General features: G+C 35.2%; 2 non-coding genes across 2 annotated transcripts; one reads left to right on the top strand and one right to left on the bottom strand.

Moving 5' to 3' along the window:
* The first annotated feature begins 2,042 nt into the window (after window positions 1-2,042).
* On the top strand, window positions 2,043-2,146 carry LOC112713718 (small nucleolar RNA R71). The gene has a single exon (XR_003158688.1). It is a non-coding gene; the product is annotated as a small nucleolar RNA R71 (small nucleolar RNA).
* Window positions 2,147-12,301: 10,155 nt separating this feature from the next.
* Window positions 12,302-12,408, bottom strand: LOC112713867 (small nucleolar RNA R71). Its single transcript, XR_003158827.1, has one exon. It is a non-coding gene; the product is annotated as a small nucleolar RNA R71 (small nucleolar RNA).
* Window positions 12,409-15,269: the final 2,861 nt, after the last annotated feature.

Below are 15,269 nucleotides of genomic sequence, written 5' to 3' on the forward strand. Positions count from 1 at the left end.
GAATCCAAGAGATATGTGCCCGGTCTAAGGTAGAACGGAAGTGGTTGTCAGTCATGTGTTCATAGGTGAGAATGATGATGAGTGTCACGGATTATCACATTCATCATGTTGAAGTGCAACGAATATCTTAGAATAAGAATAAGTCGAATTGAATAGAAAATAGTAGTACTTGCATTGAAACTTGAGGTACAGCAGAGCTCCATACCCTTAATCTATGGTGTGTAGAAACTCCACCGTTAAAAATACATAAGTGATGAAGGTCCAGGCATGGCCGAATGGCCAGCCCCCAAACGTGATCACAAGATCAAAAATACAATCCAGGATGTCTAATATGATAGTAAAGAGTCCTATTTATACTAGACTAGCTACTAGGGTTTACAAAAGTAAGTAATTAATGCAGAAATTCACTTCCAGGGCCCACTTGGTGTGTGCTTGGGCTGAACTTGATCTATCCACGAGCTGAGGCTTCTCTTGGAGTTGAACGCCAAGTTGTAACGTGTTTTGGGCGTTCAACTCTGGTTCGTGACGTGTTTCTGGGGTTTGACTCTAGAATGCAGCATGGAACTGGCGTTGAGCGCCAGTTTACGTCATCTAATTACGAATAAAGTATGGACTATTATATATTGCTGGAAAGCTCTGGATGTCTAATTTCCAACGGCATTGAGAGTGCACCATTTGGAGTTCGGTAGCTCCAGAAAATCCATTTCGAGTGTTGGGAGGTCAGAATCCAACAGCATCAGCAGTCCTTTGTCAGCCTTTTATCAGAGTTTTGCACAGGTCCCTTAATTTCAGCGAGAAAATACCTGAAATCATAGAAAAACACACAAACTCATAGTAAAGTCCAGAAATGTGAATTTAGCATAAAAACTAATGAAAACATCCCTAAAAGTAACTAGATCATACTAAAAACTACCTAAAAAACAATGCCAAAAAGCGTATAAATTATCCGCTCATCAGAAGGCATTTGCTGTAGGGCCTTAATGAATGGTATATTTACATCAAGAGATGAAAACATGTCGAGGAACCTTGAATACATTCTCCCTGCTATACCACCCTTAAGCCTTTGGGGAAAGGGTGCATATGGGTTCAGTATCTCCCTCTCCTTTAGCTCTTCCTTGAGTGTGAGTTGGGGTGCAGAGTTTCTTTCTCCATGATTTTCCTTTGGACTGTCTTGGAGTTGTTCTACTCCCTCCATACTCCTCTCATTACTTGTGGTGATCATCTTACATTCTTCCCACCTCACTTTCTTTGTTTCTCCCCTTGGGTTCTTCTCTGTGTCACTTGGAAAACCATCCGTCGGTTTGGGAATTTGTTGAGATAGATACCCTACTTGAGATTCTAGTCTCTTGATGTTTTCCCCTTGGTTTTTGATAATGGCTCTCACTTCCTCCTTAAACACCTTATTGTATTGGATTTCTCTACATATGTCTTCAAGTAGAGTCTCAATCTTTGAAAGTCTATCCTCGATTTGTGATGGTGGATGGGGATTAGGTGGTTGTTGATAGGATCTCTGCGAGGTATGTTAGTGAGTTGCATTGTTGTTGGGGTTGTGGTTGTGGCATCTCTGGTCTTGGCCTTGATCTTGTTGATTTTCCCACCCAAAGTTGGGATGATTTCTCCATCCAGAGTTGTAAGTTTTGGAGTATGGATCATGGATTTGTCTAGGTGAGTTCCCAACATAGTTGGCTTATTCCCAGTCACCTTCTTCTCCTATATTCACTCCTTCTTGAGCTGGTGATAAAGTCATGACCGCTGCAACTTGGTTTTCCTCCACCTTCTTGGTAAAATCTGCTAGCTGCTTGGTGATCATCTTATTTTGAGCTAACAATGCATCCATGTGGTTCAGCTCCATTACTCCTCGAGTGTTGCTTCTTTCAGAGGCATAGAAGTAGTCATTTTCAGCTACTGTTTCAATGACATCTATGGCTTCTTCAATGGTTTTCTTCTTGTTTAGAGAGCCCCCTGATGAATGGTCTACAGCCTTCTTTAACTCATAAGAGAGACCTTCATAGAAAATGTAAAGTTGAACCCATTCATTGAACATGTCTGGTGGGCATCTTCTTGTTAAGTCCTTTAACCTCTCCCATGCCTCATAGAGAGTCTCACCATCTTGTTGCCTGAAAGTTTTCACCTTAGCTCTCAGCCTGTTAATTCTTTGAGGAGGATAGAATCTTGCCAAAAACTTGTTCACCACATCTTCCCAATTTGTCAAGCTCTCCTTTGGGAAAGATTCAAGCCACTTGGATGCCTTATCCCTGAGTGAAAAAGGGAACAAAAGCAGCCTATAGACATTCGGGTGGACTTCATTAGACTTTACAATGTCACGAATTCTCAAGAAGGTGGTTAGATGTTGGTTGGGGTCTTCTTGAGCACTTCCTCCAAATGAGCAATTGTTCTGAACAAGGGTGATTAGCTGGGGTTTTAATTCAAAGTTGTTGGCATGTATGGTGGGCTTTTGGATGCTACTTCCACATTTTCCTGGATTTGGATTGATGTAGGAGCCTAGAACTCTCCTTTCTTGCCCAGCATGATTTGCAGGGCCTTCTCTAGCATGGTTGTGAGCTTCTCCTTCATGATTATTTTCCAAGTTCTCCTCCATGTTGGTTTCAAAATACTCTTCCTCTTCCTCAGCACCAACAACTCCTTTCCCTCTTGCTTCCTTCCTTAGTCTCCAGAGTACTCTTTCAGGTTCTGAATCGAAAGAAGTTGAAGCTCCCCCTCTTCTCCCTGTCATACAACTAACAAAACACACAGCAAGAGATGAAATGAAGAGATTATTCTTGTTAGAGTGATTGTTAGTGTGAGTGGTGCAAATTATCAAACAGCTAGTGGGTTAGTGAGCAGAATTGTAAATAATAACAAAGAAAGAAAGAAAACAGAGAGGGTATAGGGGGTGAGGATGAAACGAAACAAACTGAAGGTAAACAACTGAATAAAGTAAACAAACAAAAGAAAAATGCTCAATCTAGTGAACTTCCAACTTAATCATTGCTGATACAAAATCAATCCATGGCAACGACGCCATAAACTTGATGCACGAAAACTTGTCTCTCAACAAATTTCCCTTTGGCAAGTATACTGAATTGTCGTCAAGTAAAAACTCACAATAGAGTGAGGTCAAATCCCACAGGGATTGATTGGTCAAGCAACTTTATTTGAAAGAGTATGCTAGTTGAGCTAAACAGAGTATAGTTGAGAATTGCAGAAAATTAAATGGCAGGAAAGTAAATAGCAGAAAATAAAGTGCAGAATCTTATATGGGGATTTGGGGAAATGAGCATGTAAATAAATGGCAGAAAGTAAAGAGAATGGGTAAGATCAGAAATGGGGAATTCATTGGGCTCAGGAGATGTTGTATTCTCTGGATCAAATTCATTTTCATCTCTTCCACAATCAAAGCATCTATTGATCTCCTTGGCAATCTTAAGTGATTGGGTTCGAATTCCTGGGTAACCCAATCTCTCTAAGCTTGAACAATTGCGCAATTCCTTGATTTAATTGCTCATGGGAAGAGATGAAGTGTGGTCACTAATTATACCACATGTATTTCCAAATCAAAGTATTGGGAGCATTACATGTCACTATATCCGTCCAGACCCTAATTTGGTCCAACTTGAGAAAGCATTTCTAGCATGACCTCCTCATCCCTTTTCTAAGGCTCAGAGGAGATCCAATTATGGAGAGTTTCTTTTCCAAGACAACTAACCAATTTAGTTAAGATCGAAAAGCTTTCTAGTAAATCAGAAGAGAAGAGAGAAGAAGAAGAATGAAAACTATAATTGATCCATCAAATTACAACAGAGCTCCCTAACCCAATGAAAGGGGTTTAGTTGTTCATAGCTCTAGAAATGGAAAATGGCAGAAAAGAATACATGCTTAGCTAAAAGTGTAGAAAAGTAAATATACAGAGGGTAGTTCTCCAAAGTGCCAAGCCTCTCTATAATTCAAAACTGCTCCTATATATACTACACTTCTTGATCTTCTAGTGAGTTCTCCCAGTCCTGGATGTGGGCCTTAGATCTTGAGTTGAAGTAATTATAATCTTTAGTGGGCTCAGCTTGCAGAAAAGTGTGAGTTAGGCATGGGCGTTAGTGATGTTAACGTTAAGTGAGATTGTGGGTTCGAGAACGTTAGTGGCAATCACCTTTTTCACTAACATTCCAACCCCATATAACCCACGTTAACTCCAACGTTAGTGGCACTAACGTGACCACTAACGTTGCCTTATAAACCTTCACAAGCATTATTGGGACTCACCTTTCCCAATAACGTTGCCTTGTGCCCCTTGTCCCTACGTTAGAGTTCACGTAGTAGTAGTAGCGGAGGCCTCCATCGCCACCTTCTTTCTTTCTTTGCTCGGATTCCTTCTGGCGGGGAACCCAACAACAGTAGTAATGTGCCCTAGCAGCAAAAGTGGTAACAACCCCCTTCGGCTTCAGGCTCCACAACGATTTGGCTTCGCGAGCAGCGGCTTCAATTAACGGCAGTGGTGATGTCTTGCGTGACGATGACAAGGCTCGATAGTGGCAGCGACGGTGCACGAAGACAGCCCTTACAACCCGCGTGAGCTCCCTAGCGACGGCCCCGGCAGTTATGAGGACAAACAGCGGTGACGCAGTTGGCGGGTCCGGCAATGACAACCTGGGTCCCTTGCTCTCCTCTTCTCCCTCGCTCCTCTCCTTTCTTCCTTTTCCCCTCTCTGCTTTCGTTTCTTTCTTTTATTGTGATATTAGAGTTAAAATTAGGAATTTTTAGGACTAGGGTAAAATATACACGAGTAATATAATAATTTTACAAAATATTTGAGATAAAGTAACAATTCAGAAATCAAATATAATACTATAAAGATTACTTTCAAAACACATAAGATTTTATTTATCAATATATCAATGAGTCCAAATAATTATTTTTAATTTAAATTATAAAGTAAACATACTAATCATATTTTATAAAATATGGTTTAAATCCGAGAATATCAATTATTCAGATTATGTGATATAATTTTTCATTATCTTTCTATTACCAAAACTGTAACTTCTTTTTGTATAAAACAATTAATTGTGATAAAAATTGTATATAAACATTAGTTAACTTAATAAAAGTATTTATGAAAATCAATTTAATCATTCTTAATAAATTAATCTCTAAGAGCTCAACTAATAAAATAAACCATAATTTATTCATAATAGAAATTACCTAAATTAAATTATATAATACTTCTATTACTAAATTTTATTTTCAAATCATATGAAATAACAAATTATAAAAAATTACATAAGAATATTAATTAACTTAACTCCAAATATTAATAAAACTAATTTAATTACTCTTAACAAATTAGTTTATAGAATAAGGAGTTCAAATTAATAATAACACATAACTTTTCATAATAAAAGTTACTTAAATTAAATTGTACAATTCTTTCTTATTTTTTAATTACTAAATTTTATGCAAAATATTCTAATATGATAAAATTACTTAAAAGTATTAGTTGATTCAAAATAAAATTACCTTCAAATCTACTTAATTATTTCTACTAGAATAATTATAAATTTAAATATAATAAGATAAAACCACAATCTATTCATATTCAAATTTTCAAAAATGCAGGATGGAGAAAAGATTTATATTTACATCCATTTTTGAATATTTTACAAATACCAAGAAAATCACATATCTCATAAATAAATATATTAGTTGATGCAAAATTTGACAAAAATAATTTGACACAAACCAAATTTTAAAATCCAAAATCAAATGGGCACAATATTCGTTCAGAACTCTTAACAAAACATGATCACTTCCCCTCGTCGCCTCAAAACTCCACGACTCCTTATAACCTTGTAGAGTTACAAAATTCTCTTTCTTGCCGCACAAATCGCATCCCTAAAAACTAACACATAAGAAATACTAAACTTGAGAGGAGAAGAACAAACAGCATAAAAAGTTTTTACGAGAAATCGGAAGAATACTCAGGTTCGCAGTTGGAAAAGGATGGTATTTTGCAAGGATTTGAAAGAATGCGTGAAGTCATCAATAAACAAGGATGTATATAAGTAATGAAATGTACCGAAAAGAGAATCAAATTGAAAGCTTAAGAAGGAATTTTGAATCAAAGAATTTCGATACGAACAATGTTAGGAAAAATAGTACAGTAATTTAGAATAACTTCAAATTGAACTAAAGGAGATTAGTTTATCTTTTTCAAAAGAAAATATATAAATCCAACATTTTTCAACAGAACTAAACTAAGTATAGATAATATGTTATACCAAATTAATTTCAAATAAAAACAAATCATGTAAGGTTTGTAAATTAAAGCTTATTTGGGGTTAATGGCAAAATATTTTCTTTAAAAATCTTGGAGGATACTTAAGTACATAATTAGGTAAGGATAGCCATGAAATTATAGTAAAGTTGGTAGAAAATCAGGTTCTATTCAAAGAATAAATTCATAAATAAAATTTTCTATAAATCAATAAAAGATAAGTGATGTATCACAAATAAATAACATTAAACTATAAAAGAAGTTTTAGAGTTTATGTAAGAAAGTCTAGGCTGAATTGAAAAAACAATCCTATCAAAATTTAAACAAGGGTTGTGGATACAGTCAAGTAAGAAAAGATTTGAATTGAAATTTTTCTCAAAGAGAAAATGGTATGTTGCACCGAAATAAATCCGAGTTTAGAGCAAGGAGCATAGAGTTTATAAGGTAAAGATAAATGTTTAAAAAGATTCAAACAACAACCAAATACAGAATCAAGCATGGACATGCACGAATAATAATGTAAGGTTGGCAAGAAAGAGATCAGAAACTAGAAATCCCAATATAATTGATACAGAAAGAGATAACAAGTACGAGTAAATATCATACGTCGAAACGGAACTAATCTCTAGAACTTAGTTTCTATCGTTCTCCAAAACCTCGTGATTTACGTTACCTATTACTTCTATTTCATCTATGATAACCCATTTGTATTCCCATATATATAAATCATTAGTATTAAGTTGGCCAAACTTGATACCATGAGGTATGCAATAGTAAACTAATAGCATTAATCATCAGACAGCCAGGCATATAAAATATAGGGAAAAAGACAGATAGGTCCCTGACTTTTTAAATTTTTGACAAATATATCCTTGACAAAATTCAAATACAAAATGTCCATAACTTTAATAAACGGAGGACAATTTAATCCTTTCGTTAATTTGCCTCTCATACACCAAACGGAACTGGCTGACGTGGCTGAAACGGTGTCTAGGTGTCCGTTACGGTGCCATGCTGGAAGGGGAATAAAGTTCGAAGGACAAATAAGTCCTTGACGTTATTTTGCAAATAAAATTCGAAGGATAAATAGGTCCTTGAGAATTTAGTTCATTATACTTCTATATGTATCATATATTACTATCTAATTGAAATATACCGATATTATGTATCATATATTACTATCTACTATAATAATCAAATGTGTCACATGACACTCTTATTAAAATTGAGAGAAAATATTTTTTTTCAAAATTAATAAACCCCCTTCCTAAATTCTCTCATCTACCTCTCTCCATTTTTTATTTCTCTCTACTATTTTTACTCTATATATAATTTATATTTTATATTAGTAATTTGACAAATCAAAATATGTCATCCGATATTTTTTTACAATTAAAATATTTAAAATGTAAAAATATACACGTTAAATTATTTTAAATTTTAGATAACGAATGTTAAAATTAATTATTAATAAAAAATTAGACTTTTCATATAAAAATAATAACTAAAAATCTTATTATTTAATTTTCTATCTACAAATATCTTGGTCTTCTTAGTCAGAGACTTTTGTCAACTTACGACTTTTTTGTAAAAGTAGTTTGATTTTATAAATCTTTTGTGCCATGCCTAATTTATAAATCTTTTGTGTCAGAACAATAATTTTTAAAATAATTTATTCCCCGTAATGTTATTACAGATAAAAATACTAGTTCTAATATAATACACATATGCACTAATACTAACTTAGTACATGAATGATGCACAAGTAAACTAATGCTAACTTGATGCATAAATGAACTGATGCTAACTAATGCCACTGGTATGATAAAAATTGAACTAATGCAATTTAACAAATTCTAATATAATAAACAAAAGCACTAATTCTAACTAATGCTAACTAATGTGAGAAAATTGAACTAATGCAATTTAAGAGAAAAAGTAGAAATAGAACAAGTCCAATTTCTGCAATTTTAATACAAATAATCTAAATTGTAGAATACAATAAGTTAACTAGATTTCAAAATACAAGCATAATTTTATAAACTAAATTCTCATAATAGAAGCATGATAGAAGCATAATGAACTAAATTCTCAAGGATCTATTTGTCCTTCAAATTTTATTTGCAAAACGACGTTAAGGACCTATTTGTCCTTCAAACTTTATTTGCAAAATGATGTCAAGGACTTATTTGTCCATTGAACTTTATTCCCTTTCCAGCATGGTGATGAGCAGATAATTTATACGCTTTTTGGCATTATTTTTAGGAAGTTTCTAGTAAGATCTACCTACTTTTAGGGATGTTTTTATTAGTTTTTATGAAAAATTCATATTTCTGGACTTTACTATGAGTTTGTGTGTTTTTCTTTGATTTCAGGTATTTTCTGGCTGAAATTGAGGGACCTGAGCAAAAATCTGATTGGAGGCTGACAAAGGACTGCTGATGCTGTTGGATTCTGACCTTCCTGCACTCGAAATGGATTTTCTGGAGCTACAGAACTCCAAATGGTGCGCTCTCAATTGCGTTGGAAATTAGACATACAGGGATTTCCATAAATATATAATAGTTCATACTTTATTCGAGTTTAGATGATGCAAACTGGCGTTTAACGCCAGCTCCATGCTGCATTCTGGAGTAAAACGCCAGAAACACGACACAAACCAGAGTTAAATGCCAAAAACACGTTACAACTTGGCATTTAACCCCAAGAGAAGCCTCTGCACATGTAAAGCTCAAGCTCAACCCAAGCACACACCAAAGTGGGCCCCGGAAGTGGATTTCTGCATATAGACTTATTTCTGTAAACCCTAGTAACTAGTTTAGTATAAATAGAACTTTTTACTATTGTATTCAGAGTCTTTTGATTGATCTTTAATCAGTGTATGCAATTTTAGACCTTCATGGGGGCTGGCCATTTGGCCATGCCTGGACCATCACTTATGTATTTTCAACAGTGGAGTTTCTACACACCATAAATTAAGGTGTGGAGCTCTGATGTTCCCCGAGTATTAATGCAAGTACTACTGTTCTTCTATTCAATTCATGCTTATTCTTACTCTAAGATATTCGCTGCACTTCAACATGATGAATGTGATGATCCGTGACACTCATCATCATTCTCACCTATGAACACGTGACTGACAAACACTTCCGTTCTACCTTAGAACGAGCGTGTATCTCTTAGCCTCCATTCCGAAAGATCGGAGTCTTCGTGGTATAAGCTAGAATTATTGGTGGCCATTCCTAAGATCCGAAAAGTCTAAACCTTGTCTGTGGTATTCTGAGTAGGATCTAAGATGGGATGACTGTGACAAGCTTCAAACTTGCGAGTGTTGGGCGTAGTGACAGACGCAAAAGAATAACTGGATTCTATTCTGACATGATCGAGAACCGACAGATGATTAGCCGTGCTGTGGCAGAGCATTTGGACCATTTTTACTGAGAGGATGGGAAGTAGCCATTGACAATGGTGACACCCTACATACAGCTTACCATGGAAAGGAGTAAGAATGATTGGATAAAAGCAGTAGGAAAGCAGAGATTCAGAAGGAACACAGTATCTTCATGCGCTTATCTGAAATTCCCACCAGTGAATTACATAAGTATCTCTATCTCTATTTTATTTCTTAATTATCTTTATATTCGAAAACCATTACAACCATTATAATCTATCTGACTGAGATTTACAAGATGACCATAGCTTGCTTCATACTGACAATCTCCGTGGGATCAACCCTTTCTCACGTAAGGTTTATTACTTGGACGACCTAGTGCACTTGCTGGTTAGTTGTGCGAAGTTGTGACGAAGTGTGATTCACGTTTGAGAGCACCAAGTTTTTGGCGCCATTTTTGATGATCACAATTTCGTGCACCAAGTTTATGGTGCCGTTGCCAGGGATTGTTCAAGTTTGGACAACTGACGGTTCATCTTATTGCTTAGATTAGGTAATTTTCTTCTCAAAAACGTTTTCAAAAATCTTTCAAAAAAATTTTTATTATTTTTCGTTTTTCCAAAATTTTTTTGAAAAAAAATAAATAAAAATACAAAAAAATTACAAAATCATAAAATCAAAAATATTTTTGGTGTTTCTTGTTTGAGTCTTGAGTCAAATTTTAAGTTTGGTGTCAATTGCATAGTTTTATTTTTCTCAAAATTTTTCAAAAAAATTCATGCATGTGTTCTTCATGATCTTCAAGTGTTAAAAATTCATGCATGTGTTAAAAATTCATGCATGTGTTCTTGATAAGTCTTCTTGTTTGATCCTCATATTTTCTTGCTTTGTGTCTTTTCTTGTTTTTCATATGCATTCTAGAATCCTTAGAGTTTAAACATTGAAAATTTCTAAGGTTGGTGTCTTGCATGTTTTTCTTTTCTTGAAAATTTTTCAAAAATAAGTTCTTGATGTTCATCATGATTTTCATAGTGTTCTTGGTGTTCATCTTGACATTCATAGTGTTCTTGCATATATCATTGGTTTTGATCCAAAATTTTCATGTTTTGGGTCATATTTGTGTTTTTCTCTCTCATCATTAAAAATTCAAAAATCAAAAAAGATCTTTCCCTTATTTCTCTCATAAAATTCAAAATTTTGGGTTGACTTATTCAAAAAATTTTCAAAATAAGTTGTTTCTTGTTAGTCAAGTCAATATTTCATTTTTAAAAATCTTATCTTTTCAAAACTTTTTCAAAATCAAATCTTTTCTTTTTCCTTTTGTTATTTTCGAAAATTTTTTTAAATTGATTTTCAAAATCTTTTTCTTATCTTTATTTCAAATTTTCGAAAAACTTTATTAACAATTAATGTGATTGTTTCAAAAATTTGAAGCTTCTTACTTTCTTGTTAAGAAAAGGTTTAATCTTTAAATTCTACAATCATATCTTTTAGTTTCTTGTTAATCAAGTAGTCAATTTTAATTTTAAAAATCAAATCTTTTTAATTTCTTTCTCAAAAAAATTTCAATCATATCTTTTCAAACATATCTTTTTGAAATCATATCTTTTCAAACTTCAATTTCAAAATCTTTTCTAACTTCTTATCTTTTCAAAAATGATTTTCAAAGCTTTTTCAACTAAACAATTGACTTTTTGTTTGTTTAACTATTTCTTATCTTTTTCAAAACCACCTAACCACTTTTCTCTCTCTAATTTTCGAAAATTCCTCACCCTTTTTCAAAAGATTCTTTTAATTAACTAGTTGTTTTAAATTTTAATTTTATTCTACTTCTTCTTCTAATTTTTGAATTCTAACTTTAAATTAAAATAAAAACAAAAATAATTTCCTTTTCATAAAATTAATTTTTGAAATTCTCTCCCTCTCATCTTCTTCTATTTATTTATTTAATTACTAACACTTATCTTCTACTCATAATTCGACCCCTCTTCTCTTCTCTCTCTGTGTTCAAATTTTTCCTCTTCTATTCTTCTTCTCTTCTACTCACATAAAGGAATCTCTATACTGTGACATAGAGGATTCCTCTTCTTTTTTGTTCTCTTCTTTTTTATGTGAGCAGGAGCAAGGACAAGGACATTCTTGTTGAAGCAGATCCTGAACCTGAAAGGACTCTGAAGAAGAAGCTAAGTGAAGCTAAAGCACAACAATCCAGAGAAAATCTTACAGAGAATCTCGAAAAAGAAAGAGACATGGCCGAACCCAACAATAATGCAAGGAAGATGCTTGGTGACTTTACTGCACCAAATTCCAACTTACATGGAAGAAGCATCTCAATCCCTACCATTGAAGCAAACAACTTTGAGCTAAAGCCTCAATTAGTTTCTCTTATGCAACAGAATTGCAAGTTTCATAGACTTCCATCAAAAGATCCCTTTCAATTCTTAACTGAATTCTTGCAGATCTGTGATACTGTTAAGATCAATGGGGTTGATCTCGAGGTCTACAGGCTTATGCTTTTCCCTTTTGCTGTAAGAGACAGAGCTAGAGTATGGTTGAACTCTCAACCTAAAGATAGCCTGAACTCTTGGGACAAGCTGGTCACGACCTTCTTGGCCAAGTTCTTTCCTCCTCAAAAGCTGAGTAAGATTAGAGTGGATGTTCAAACCTTCAGACAGAAAGAAGGTGAATCCTTCTATGAAGCTTGGGAGAGATACAAGCAACTAACCAAAAAGTGTCCTTCTGACATGCTTTCAGAATGAACCATCTTGGATATATTCTATGATGGTCTGTCTGAATTATCTAAGATGTCACTGGACCATTCTGCAGGTGGATCCATTCACCTAAAGAAAATGCCTGTAGAAGCTCAAGAACTCATTGACATGGTTGCAAATAACCAATTCATGTACACCTCTGAGAGGAATCTTGTGAGTAATGGAACGCCTCAGAGGAAGGGAGTTCTTTAAATTGATGCTCTGAATGCCATATTGGCTCAGAACAAAATGTTGACTCAGCAAGTCAACATGATTTCTCAGAGTCTGAATGGATTGCAAAATGCATCCAACAGTACTAAAGAAGCATCTTCTGAAGAAGAAGCTTATGATCCCGAGAACCCTGCAATGGCAGAGGTGAATTACATGGGTGAATCCTATGAAAACACCTATAATCCCTCATGGAGAAATCATCCAAATTTCTCATGGAAGGATCAACAAAAGCCCCAACAAGGCTTTAATAATGGTAGAAGAAACAGGCTTAGCAATAGCAAGCCTTTTCCATCATCTTCTCAGCAACAGACAGAGAATTATGAGCAGAGCCCCTCTAGCTTAGCAAATATAGTCTCTGATCTATCTAAGGCCACTTTAAGTTTCATGAATGAAACAAGGTCCTCCATTAGAAACTTGGAGGCACAAGTGGGTCAGCTGAGGCACAAGCTTATGGATTGGTAGAGGACATGTTAGTAAAGGTTAAAGGCCTTTACATCCCTGCTGATTTCATAATCTTAGACACTGGGAAGGATGAGGATGAATGCACATCCTTGGAAAACCCTTCCTAGCCACAGCATGAGCTATGATTGATGTTGACAGAGGAGAGCTAGTCCTTCAAATGAATGGGGACTACCTTGTGTTTAAAGCTCAAGGATCTTCCTCTGCAACCATGGAGAGGAAGCATGAAAAGCTTATCTCGATACAGAGTCAAACAAAGCCTCCATAATCAAATACTAAGTTTGGTGTTGGGAGGCCATAACCAAACTCTAAGTTTGGTGTTGAGAAGCCCCTACATTCAAACTTTAAGTTTGGTGTTGGGAGGCCCTCATCATGCTCTAAACATCTGTGAAGCTCCATGAGAGCTCACTGTCAAGCTATTGACATTAAAGAAGTGCTTATTGGGAGGCAACCCATTTTTTATTTATCTATATTTCTATTGTTCTTTTATGTTTTATTAGGTTTATGATCATGTGGAGTCACAAAATAATTGCAAAAATTAAAAACAGAACCAAAAATAGCAGAAGAAAAAGCGCACCCTGGAGGAAGAGCTGTCTAGCATTTAAACGCCAGAAACAAGCATCTGTCTGGTGTTTAACACCAGAAACAAGCACCAAGCTGGTGTTTAACACCAGAAACAAGCATCAGTCTGGCGTTAAATGCCAGGATTGCATAGAGAGGGCATTTTACACACCTAATTGGTGTAGGAATGATAAATCCTTGACACTTCAAGATCTGTGGACCCCACATGATCTCCACCTACCTCACTCCCCTCTTCTTCACACAATCCAATAACACTATACCCTTCACCAATCACCTCAATCTCTCTACCCCATTACCCCTTCACCAATCACATCCATCCACTCTTCCCCATAAACCCCTCCATCCTTCTTCATTATCACACAATACTACCCTCTCTTCTCCCCCTTGGCCGAAACCCTCATCTCTCTCCCTCTCCTCCGTATCTTCTTCTTCTTCTTCTATTCTTTCTTCTTTTACTCGAGGGCGAGCAACATTCTAAGTTTGGTGTGGTAAAAGCATAGCTTTTTTGTTTTTCCATAACATTGATGGCACCTAAGGCCAGAGAAACCTCAAGAAAGAGAAAAGGGAATGCAATCACTTCCACCTCTGAGTCATGGGAGATGGAGAGATTCATCTCAAGGGTCTATAACTCAGTAGTAGAGCATTTGAGTACACATCAGGAGAGCCCACTCATGGACCTCAACAAGAGCATGAGGAATTCCCTCATCACGAAATCCCTGAGATACCTCAAGGGATACACTTTCCTCCACACAACTACTGCAAGCAACTAAGGATATGAGCACCAAAATCACTAGGGATGAGGCAATAAAGGCAAGGAAGAGACATAGAGGAGCTCAAGAACACCATTGGTCCTTCAAGAGGAAGGCGCCACCCTCACTAAGGTCGACTCATTCCTTAACTTCCTTGTTCTTATTTCTCTGTTTTTCAGTTTTATGCTGTATGTTTGTCTATGTTTTGAGTCTTTACTACATGATCATTAGTATTTAGTAACTATATCTTAAGGCTATGAATAATTCCATGAATCCTTCACCTTTCTTAAATGAAAAATGTTTCTAATACAAAAGAACAAGAAGTACATGAGTTTCGAATTCATCCTTGAAATTAGTTTAATTATATTAATATGGTGAAAATACTTTTTGTTTTCTGAATGAATGCTTGAACAGTGCATATTTTTGATCTTGTTGTTTATGAATGTTAAAATTGTTGACTCTTGAAAGAATGATGAACAATGAGAAATATTATTGATGATTTGAAAAATCATAAAATTGATTCTCGAAGCAAGAAAAAGCAATGAAAAAAAATTGGCAAAAAAAAGAGAAAGAGAAAGAAAAAGCAAGCAGAAAAAGCCAATAGCCCTTAAAACCAAAAGGCAAGGGTAAAAAGGATCCAAGGCTTTGAGCATCAATGGATAGGAGGGCCCAAGGAAATAAAGTCCAGGCCTAAGCGGCTAAATCAAGCTGTCTCTAACCATGTGCTTGTGGCATGAAGGTCCAAGTGAAAAACTTGAGACTGAGTGGTTAAAGTCGTGATCCAAAGCAAAAAGAGTGTGCTTAAGAGCTCTGGACACCTCTAACTGGGGACTTTAGCA

The sequence above is a fragment of the Arachis hypogaea genome, chromosome 9, assembly GCF_003086295.3.
Source record: "Arachis hypogaea cultivar Tifrunner chromosome 9, arahy.Tifrunner.gnm2.J5K5, whole genome shotgun sequence".
Classification (NCBI taxonomy): domain Eukaryota; kingdom Viridiplantae; phylum Streptophyta; class Magnoliopsida; order Fabales; family Fabaceae; genus Arachis; species Arachis hypogaea.